The 8118-nt window shown below is 31.6% G+C and overlaps 1 long non-coding RNA gene across 2 annotated transcripts; it reads right to left on the bottom strand.

Annotated features, from left to right (window-relative positions):
- Positions 1-4744: 4744 nt before the first annotated feature.
- On the bottom strand, positions 4745-7661 carry LOC145615062 (uncharacterized). Of its 2 annotated transcripts, none has more exons than XR_014107218.1 (5): positions 7437-7661; positions 6778-6855; positions 6558-6618; positions 5810-5886; positions 4745-4936 (listed from the first exon to the last, which is right to left on the bottom strand). It is a non-coding gene; the product is annotated as an uncharacterized LOC145615062 (long non-coding RNA). The 2 variants fall into 2 exon arrangements; XR_014107217.1 differs by having other exon boundaries at positions 4745-4933; positions 7437-7660.
- Between the last annotated feature and the right edge of the window lie 457 nt (positions 7662-8118).

Below are 8118 nucleotides of genomic sequence, written 5' to 3'. Positions count from 1 at the left end.
TTTGAATTAAATGAAAGTCAAATGCATTCAACAAAGCTAATTGAGTCAAATGAAAGTCAAACACTTTCAACAAAGCTTTTAGAATCAAATGAAAGGCAAACACATTCAAACAAAGCTTTTTGAATCAAATGAAAGTCAAATGCATTCAACAAAGCTAATTAAGTCAAATGAAAGTCACCGAAGCAGAGCAGCAGCACTGCCGCCACAGCATAGCAGCAGCAGCACTGCCAAAGCAGGGCAACAGCACTACCGCCGCAGCAGCAACCCTTTGTGATAAGGAAAAAAAAACGGATCCATTATTTTCCACTAATTAGATTATTCATACCAACAATTGATAGATTACACTACTACTAATTTGGGGATCACAATCCTTCTGTGAATAACTAATAAAATATTAAATATCAAGTTATAAATCATTCTGTAAATGACATACCATTCAATCTTAATTTGTTTGGTTGATTTAGATCCTTGGCAATGGATTGGCATTTCTTTCCCAAGCCTCTTTCTATTTCAGGAATATTGGGCAGACTTCTTTTTGAAGGTATCAGTTGCTCTAATAGCTGCAAGTCATTTCTTAATGCTTGGGTGACACCATTTAGCACGATAACCTTTTGTTGTGAACATCTTACTCACCACATTAGAAAGGCGTCTAGAACATTTTTGCTGCCATCCTTTCTTTACCATTTTTGCCATTGAAGGATCCCAAGAGAACTTAGCCTTTTGAGCAATGATGCACCACTTGCTAGTGATATATAATTTATTAAAGGAAAAATTGATTTTGAATTTTAAAAATTATCATGTTTCATAATGAAAAATACCTTAAAGGCTTTCCACCAAATTGCTTTTTCTTCTTTCGGAACCTTATCCTAGTTAATCCATGGCCCCATAAAATAAGTCTTATATGAAGTTTCAACAACTTCATCCACAACTTCACGAGAATGAAACCTGTTTCATAAACATTGAGATTAGAAACAAAACATATATATGTATATATATATATACATATGTATATATATATACATATGTATATACCAATTCAATTGTACTTCCTCCGTTTCTATTTAGTTGACGCGTTTGATTTAGGCACATATATTAAGGAGAGGAGAGAGAGTGATAGAGAATGAAAAGGCAAGTGGGGTAGCTTGTAAATGCAAGGTAAAAAATTTACCTAAAAAGGAAACGTGTCAACTAAAAAGAAACTTCCTAAAAAGGAATACGTGTCAACTAAAAAGAAACGGAGGTAGTATTAACTAAGGTTACTCACTGTCCCTCAGTTTTGTGCAATACTTAAGAAGCATCTGGATTACCCGTGTCATCAGAAAACTCTACTTCCTCTTCATTTTCGTTATAGCCAACACCATCTGCATCATCAATTTCCATCTCCTCTTGATCCCTATATAGTTCTTCCATATGAGAATTATCATTCATTTCACCATGTGATGGTGTTTGTTGAGAAGAAAGTTGTGATGAAACATTAGGTTGACGCCTAATGATTGGACCCCTCCCATTAAAGCCACCTCTAGTTAGAACCATTTTTGTGTATCTGCACACTAGAAAATGAGAAAAGACAAGGTAATATAGGCACTATAAGAGTTAAATATACTAAAGAAATAATATTAACTATATGATATAAATTTCATGTAATATAAAATTTCATTATCAAAATTACAATAACAAGAAGTTAAAGGCATGAAAAATATTTGAAAATTAAGATAAACCAAAGTAAAAAGTAAAATGTCTAATCTAAAATGAACTATTTTCTTCATCTTCCTCTTCATCATCATCTTCCTCTAATTCCTCCTCCACCTCCTCCTCCTCCTCCTCCTCATCCTCTCCCTCTTCCACTTTCTCATATTCATTATAAGAAAGCTCTTGGGCTTCTTCCTCACCTACTTCAAATTCAGATAACAAAGGAGGATTTTCAATTGAAGCAACTTGGAATGCATTAGGCTCAACGGGCGCATCAATAACTCCTCTTGGCTTAATGTTGAAAACAAACCACCACTGATTTCTTTCATTACTACTACTACTACTAGGACAAGGAGCATAATATACTTGTTCGGCTTGATATGCCAGTACGAACGGATCATACTTTGGATATCGTTTTGAATGGTTCACCTCAACAAGATTATACTTATCATGTATCCTAATGCAAGGTCAAACATCAAACCACTCACACTTAAACAACACTGTTGTATAATGCTTTCTTGCTCCAACATAAGTTAACTCTATTATTTCTTGTAGAATTCCATAATAATCACTTCCTTCGACACTTTTCACACATATACCATAATTCATAAGTGAGTCAAATGAAATTGAGTCAAATGAATTCATCAAAGCTAACTGAGTCAAATGAAATTCAATCATTCAAACAAAGCTTTTTGAATCAAATGAAAATCAAATGCATTCAACAAAGTTAATTGAGTCAAATGAAAGTCAAACTCATTCAAACAATGCTTTTTTAATCAAATAAAAGTCAAATGCATTCAACAAAGCTAATTGAGTCAAATGAAAGTCAAACTCATTCAACAAAGCTTTTTGAATCTAATGAAAGTCAAACACATTCAAACAAAGCTTTTAAAATAAAATGAAAGTCAAATGCATTCAACGAAGCTAATTGAGTCAAATAAAAGTCAAACACATTCATACAAAGCTTTTTGAATCAATTGAAAGTCCAATGTAATCAATAAAGCTTATTGAGTCAAATGAAATTCAAACTCATTCAACAAAGCTTTTTTTTTATCAAATGAAAGTCAAATGCATTCAACATAGCTTTTTGACTCAAATGAAAGTCAAACACATTCAAACAAAGCTTTTTGAATTAAATGAAAGTCAAATGCATTCAACATAGCTAATTGAGTCAAATTAAAGGCAAACACATTCAAACAAATTTTTTTAAATCAAATGCATTCAACAAAGCTAATTGAGTCAAATAAAAGTCAAACACATTCAACAAAGCTTTTTGAATTAAACGAAAGTTAAATGCATTCAACAAAGCTTTATGACTCAAATGAAAGGCAAACACATTCAAACAAAGCTTTTTGAATCAAATTAAACTCAAATGCATTCAACAAAGTTAATTGAGTCAAATGAAAGTCAAACAAATTCAAACAATACTTTTTGAATCAAATGAAAGTCAAATGCATTCAACAAAGCTAATTGATTCAAATGAAAGTCAAACACATTCAAACAAAGCTTTTTGAATCAAATGATAGTCAAACACAATCAAATTAAGCTTTTTGAATTCAATGAAAATGAAATGCAATTAACAAAGCTAATTGAGTTAAATGAAATTCAAACACATTCATACAAAGCTAATTGAGTCAAATAAAAGTCAAATGGATTCTACAAAGCTAATTGAGTCCAATGAAAGTCAAACACATTCAAACAAAGCTTTTTAAATCAAATGAAAGTCAAATGCATTCAACAAAGCTAATTGATTCAAACGAAAGTCAAACACATTCAAACAAAGCTTTTTGTATCAAATGAAAGTAAAATGCATTCAACAAAGCTAATTGAGTCAAATGAAAGTCAAACACATTCAAACAATTGTTTTTGAATCAAATGAAATTCAAATGCATTTTACATGATAATTGAGTCAAATGAAAGTCAAACACATTTAAACAAAGCTTTTTGAATCAAATGAAAGTCAAATGCATTCAACAAAGCTAATTGAGTCAAATAAAAGTCAATCACATTCAAACGAAGCTTTTTGAATCAAATGAAAGTAAATTGCATTCAACAAAGCTAATTGAGCCAAATAAAAGTCACACACATTTAAACAAACCTTGTTGAATTAAATGAAAGTGAAATGCAATTAACAAAACTAATTGAGTCAAATGAAAGTCAAACACATTATACAAAGCTAATTGAGTCAAATGAAAGTCAAATGCATTCTGCAAAGCTAATTGAGTCAAATGAAAGTCAAACACATTCAAAAAAAGTTTTTTGAGTCAAATGAAAGTCAAATGCATTCAACAAAGCTAATTGAGTCAAATGAAAGTCAAACACATTCAAACAAAGCAATTTCGAATCAATTGAAAGTCGAATGCATGCTACAAAGATAATTGAGTCAAATGAAAGTAAAAAACATTCAAACAAAGCTTTTTGAATCAAATGAAAGTAAAATGCATTCAACAAAGCTAATTGAGTCAAATGAAAGTCAAACAAATTCAAACAAAGCTTTTGGAATTAAATGAAAGTGAAATGCAATTAACAAAGCTAATTGAGTCTAATCAGAGTCAAACACATTCATCTAAAGCTAATTGAGTCAAATGAAACTCTAATCCATTCTGCAAAGCTATTTAAATTAAATTCAAACACATTCAAGCATAGTTTTTTGACTCAAAGGAAAGTCAAATGCATTCAACAAAGCTAATTGAGTCAAATGAAAATCAAACACATTCATACCACTAGTGGAAAAATAGCTATCCGTAACGGGCAACGGGCGTTACGTATGCTACCGTTACGGATAGGCTATGTTATTCGTAACGGGTAGTCAAACTGTCCGTTACAAATAACGAGGTTATTTGTAACGGGCAATTTTACAAATAATATGTTATTTGTAACCGACAGTTTGACTGCCCGTTACAAATAACGGGGTTATTTGTAACGGACAGTTAAACCGCCCGTTACAAATACAATTGAAGCAAAATTAAAAAAAAAAAAAAAAAAATGCAGCAGGTGATACCTGCTAACCTGAGAATCTGCTATTTATGATGCCAAATTTTAATTATTATCAAAATTCAATAATAATAAATGTAAAATTTAATTAATTATAAAATCAAATATACAACTTTTACAAATGTTCAAATTGACTTTACAAACAACTCCGTAACATGAGTCAAAAGCTACTACATAAATAATACTCCTTGTTCTTGAACATTTGCTTCAAATTTCTAATCTCATGTTGAGGCTGATGAACTGGAGCAGACTGCTAGAAAACCAAACAAGAATAAGGAAACGAACAGAAGCCAAAGAATAAATAGGGACTACAAATAAATGTCCAAGTAGGCAAAAGTGGTACATAATAAAAGCATAAAACATGTAAATTCTTATTTGCTAGTGGGAACAACAAGGCAAGGAGAGAATGATAAGAGTCTTCAGGCATCATAGCAATGTACGTGGCCAACTCAAAACAACGAAACAGAAAACCAACATATGATCTAAGTTATTAGTGTTATTACTTCTAACATTTTGCTTATTAGTGACAGTCTAGTGGTAAACTCAATATTTTTTAACAAACAGAAATAACATCTGACAAGGAACTACAAAGTAGAAATACAGGATCATGAATAAACCAGTAATGAGGAGCAACAAAAATAAATTACTACAGAAAATTCTCAAAGATTTATTTAAAAAAAAAAGCTCAAAGAAATATGTCAGAATTATTTTGATAAAAAGTTTCCAAGTTGTGTGGTCTCCCCATGACATGAGTATAATCTTAAAATTTTGCATAAATGATCTAATATCTTAGGTTATAATTGTAGTGTCTCCAATAAAAATCCTGATGATCTTGTCACAACTCATAATAATCTTGCACTTGCAACGTACAATTGGTGGCTTGGTAAATGATTTGACCTTAGAAATCCAATATCTTCTAGATATATAGTCTTAAAATGCCTTGCTTTTTTCATAAAGCATGACATATATGCCATTTGAAACACTAACACAGAAACCTCTATGAGACTCCTAAATATCACAACAGATTTCAACAAAAAGAAAAAAAAAATAAAAAAGGAATGTAAAGACATTATACATCACACAATTAACAATGGAAGACAAGGAATGTAAAGGCATTGCAACTTACCTTAAGTATTCACAACCATCATATCCACCAACAACATAGAGTACGCCATTTAATTGTGCTGCAGCTGGGCCAAGCCTCTGAAAGTTCACAAGAAGAGAATCACTCTATTGGACTATGACATAAATTAACATACGTAATATTTTCTTAGATAGGCCTCCATTCGCTTAATTCGCTCTCCATTCCCAAGCCAAGTCATGTAATAAAGTTATGCAAAATATCAAACTAAAACTTACTGTCAGATGCCGAACAATCCATCCAATGATTTTTTTACACTTAATAGCCTAGCAACAGGTTGTTTACATGCTGATCATGCCTCCAACATCATAAATTTGTATTTGTATTCAATTCTATTATATCCTTATAATGATCTCAACAGTCGTATCCAACAACAGCAATGTAACATATTGAATACCTAATCCAACAATCAAATCTCATACACTGCCAAAATGGCCACAAAATCCAACTTATAAAGCCCACTAATAGCAAAGAGTTGGTCTAATATTTTTTAAGAAAAAAGATCAGATATAGCTACGCCCTCACATATGAGCATTGCAGACACTACACAATGATGATTCACAAATCACAACCACAGTTACACCATTTCACATTTAGCAAATTGCATTAAAATAAGCAAGAAGAAGATAAGATAGTAGAAACCTAAATCACACGGCACAACCTTTGCACTTATATCATGATAAAATATTCAACACCCACACAAAAAAAATTAATGAAAATGCTATTATTAGACCTTCTTAATCTTGTTATCTCCACCAGCCTGTGCATTAGCAAGTAATATGGCCCCAAAACTCCTGTAAACAAAGTTAGCATAAATTTAGGGTTTACAAATTCAATTATAAATAATCGAATTCAATTTGAAAAAATAATATACGAATTTCAATTGATTTGGGGAAAACTTTGTAATTGGTCTTTTAGTTTGCCTTCAACATCTCGAATTGTAACAAGATTACCAATATCATTTAAAGAGGTTCTGTTTCTGCCCTGTCCTTCTACTGCGTTCTTTTGCTTGCTTCCGCCATTATTATTACCTTCAAGTGCAAAATTATTTCTTGAATATTTAATTTAGTGAAATAATAAAGAATTTTATCAAAAGAAAAATATTAAATAATGAAACCCAGAAAAATAAGAGACAATTAAATTTTGGGGCAAAATTAATAGAAACCAGAAAATCAATTTGACATTAAACGAGTTGTAGATCCCAAACATTCAAATCAACAACAGAAAATTGACAATCGATAAATTATAATCCACGAACCCAGAAAAATGAAAAGAAGAAGATTACCCAGAAATTAATTCGAACACAAAACAATTTGAAGATGACGAAATTACAAATACGAAATACAAAAGGCGGTGATGGAAACCTTTCAACACAAATCAGAAAAACATAGATCTATATGATTTCAAGAAATCTGACAATGAAAAGTTTTCAAAAATCAGTAATTGCGGTGCTGCATGTTTTGAGAAAGGAACTAATTCTATGGAGTAGTATTGAATTAAAATCGAAAATCTGAAAACCCTTGTTCGAAAAACATGAAATTGTAAATTTGAGAAAAATAAAAACACAAAATAATGAAATTACTTAAAGTGAAAAGAAGAACAAAGCACGAACCTTCGGGGAGAATCATTTCGCGAGGGGGAAATGACGAGAGGTAGGTTTGTATCAGCTCCTTGTGCCACTACCACCGTTGCTAAGACCGACCGCTCGACGTGCCGTGAACATAAATAGAGGAAGAAGAGAAAAAAGATGAGGAAGGAGGAGAGAGAGAGATTGAGAAAGAAGATAAGAGAAAGGATGAGAGAGAGAGAGAGAGGAGAGCGTTGAGGAAAAAAAGCGGCGAAAGAGTATTAAACCCTAGCGCTTGACTTAGGCGTAACGGACTTAATATTTGCCCGATACACATATTAATTATTCGTAATGGGCATTAATTTATCCGTTACGAATATTGACTATTCGTATGGGGCAATTATTTGTCCGTTACAAATGACTTTTTTCCGTAACGGTCATATATTTTGCCTGTTACAATTACTCTTTTCGTAACGAAATTTATCATGTCCGTTACGAATAGGGTGTTACAAATAACAATTTTTCCACTAGTGTACAATGCTTTTTGAATCAAATGAAAGTCAAATGCATTCAACAAAGATAATTTATTCAAATGTTAGTCAAACACATTCAAACAAAGCTTTTTGAATCAAATGAAACTCAAATGCATTCAACAAAGCTTTTTGACTTAAATGAAAGTCAAACACATTCAACAAAGCTTTTAGAATCAAATGAAAGTCAAACATAT

This window comes from Chenopodium album, chromosome 25, assembly GCF_948465745.1.
Source record: "Chenopodium album chromosome 25, dcCheAlbu1.1, whole genome shotgun sequence".
NCBI classification, from domain to species: domain Eukaryota; kingdom Viridiplantae; phylum Streptophyta; class Magnoliopsida; order Caryophyllales; family Amaranthaceae; genus Chenopodium; species Chenopodium album.
This window is presented reverse-complemented; position numbering and strand designations above follow the sequence as displayed.